We start from the raw sequence: 2745 nt of genomic DNA, 5'->3' as shown, positions 1-2745 counted from the left end.
CTTCAGCACATACAAAGAGAAACGTGCGGTAGCCCCTGTGTGACTAGTATGTGGCAGACCCAAGACTGACGCAGTTCGAAGTTCCCATGAAAGGGAACGTCTCAGGTTACTTATGTAATCATGGTTCTAAATCGTTTACTCGGAACACCTCAGAAATTAGATCGTAATTGTAATCGTAAGATTTAGCCTTAATAAATCACAGTATTTTCATGTCATTTGTATGACAATGTGTAGGTAGTAAATTACCTATAAAATCATTTAGTTATGTGATAGCTGGGGGCGTGGCTTTCCCGCTGACAGGAAATGCATGGCGTATATCTAAAGTCACTTTTGCCATTCAACAGAGCAAGATACATAGAAAAACTGAGCCGTATTGTCCGTACATTATCCGTGACTTTACAAACGACCCAACGGAATGGCCAGAGGTGTCATTTCCCGGCACTCGATATTCGCAAATCTAGGGACCGTCTCTACAGTTCTAATTCAGTATTAATGTGCACCCAGAACGACAGCAGATGAGGCATTAAGTGCATGGCACTGTGACCAACTTTACATTTTACAGAGTTTAATGTGGTCGCTCAGTTTTTCTTGATCAGTTTTAATCGTGTAATAGATTTAAACAAAGAAATCAATTGCTACACAAAGGCAGTATTGACCATGACTTGATTGCAAATACAAATGCAAAAATTAGACGAGTAAAGAAAACGCGGTACTTATTAAAAGAATCACCCCTTTATTTATGGGTAAATGCAGAGCACTAATTCCGAGTATGGGTCACCATACTTGGCCACATGTCATGTCACGTCACAATACTGCCACCTGGGAGGTCAACCAGGTGCTGGCGCTGGAGTAGGCTATTTGCGTGTCGTGTTATCATAAGTGTCCTGTTCATTTTAAATATCATGGTTATCATCAATACCGGTATATCGTCACACCCCTAGATTACAGTTACATTTATTTTGTAATTAAATTATGTAACGCCGTTACATGTAGTTACTCCCCAACACTGCTGCATACACAGCCGCTATGCCACTGGCTGGGACCACACTACAGGACTAGCAGAAACATTATATAACAAAACATTAGCTTTCCTGTTATGCTGGTGTTCCTAATAAATGTCACAGCAATGTGTCTTGAATATGTTTTGCATTAAGTCCGATGCTTCTCTTTCTTTTTGGAATTATTGCTTGAAAAAGACACATTTCATTATGTATTTTCAAATGTCTAGGCCTATGTTTAATTCCCTTAATTATAACATTTCTAGCGTTATTTTTTAAACGTTTAGTCAAACAATAATATATTATCTCATGTGTCTAAAATCAGGGTTTAAAATAAATTTTAAGTGAAAACGATAGACTTTTTTTCTCGTTACATTTCCCGAGTTACAGGTTAGAACGAAATAAAACATTACTTAATTACCAAAACGCGATAAATGCCCCTTTTTTTTTTTTAATTGAGTTTCCGCCAAAATCAGTATTGTATCTGGTCGGTATTGAAAAGTCCATTTTTAATTTTACGCAAAATGCGATATCCGCCGAGTTATAGACTTGTTCGGTGTCGCGTCATAGCTGTGTGGGCGGAGTCGATGTGGGGGAAAACAGTCCTTTCCCCCTCATTGGAAAAGCGTGGTGTTGACTCAGAATGGCCTACAAAATCATTTCTGCCACTCGACAGAGCAACATACGCATAGAAACTGAGCCGTATTGAGTCGGACTGTCCGTACGGTATCTGTGACTGGACAAACGACCCAACGGAATGGCCAGAGGTGTCGTTTCCCGACATTATTTGTTACCTAATTGAGCAAGAGACAGCTTAGCTTTGTCGTTTTGCTTAATTGTAATAAAGTGATAAAGACTTGAGTAAAAGCCTGTCGTACTTATTGATATATTAAAAAGATTTTTAACATTGACAAAACAGGTAACATTAAGGTCCACTTTGAGGCCCATTGCTCATCAGTCAATACCAAAAAACATGGTTATTGGTTACTAGTTAAACCATCGTAAAAAAAAAAAAAAACATGTTTTGTTACACTAACCATAGTTTAACCATGGTTGTAGCAAAACTGTGGTTATAGGCTACAATTGGTAAAAAAAAAAAAAAAACGTAGTTAGCCTCCTATACTTTTAGTAATACCATTTCTAATTTTCGTAAGGGATTGTGTATAATAATATGAAATAAATGTTTTAATAGATTATGACATCACAAAATATCAGGGAGTGAGATTTATTTGATTGTGATGCGAAGGAGGGTTACTGTAAGCCCCATCAGAAAAGGGTTGCGGTGCAGGGGGACGGGACGAATGACAGATCATTGCAGGCTAAGTAGTGTATGTCTGTGCGACCCGCTCAGTGCTACCTCCGGTAGTCCGTCTGTTTATTAGTCATATACATGTTCAGGTCAGTTTTTTTTTACGTATTAGAGGTACAGAACGCCACACAGCAACTTTTCGGCATTGCACCAAGCAAAAATCAATCGAAATCATCACACAAAGTAAAGATCAAAGGCCTAACAAGGTCTCCGCGCGTTAATTCGAAATTGTTTCCCCCGGTTTTCCCCCACGGCATAAACAGTTTTGACGTTTTTGTGGGCGTTCCCAGCAATGCCGAACAAGTCTATTCTGTCACGTTTTCTCCCTTTTTGTCCAAACCGCGACAAACGTCAGTCTCCCTTCTCTGCAGAATCAATGCGATATATCCGCGCAACCACAGCGCACCATGTAGACAGTAATGGCGGCGCTTCGAATAC

This window comes from Sinocyclocheilus anshuiensis, unplaced genomic scaffold (assembly GCF_001515605.1).
Source record: "Sinocyclocheilus anshuiensis isolate Anshui unplaced genomic scaffold, SAMN03320099.WGS_v1.1 scaffold1009, whole genome shotgun sequence".
Lineage (NCBI taxonomy): Eukaryota > Metazoa > Chordata > Actinopteri > Cypriniformes > Cyprinidae > Sinocyclocheilus > Sinocyclocheilus anshuiensis.
This window is presented reverse-complemented; position numbering follows the sequence as displayed.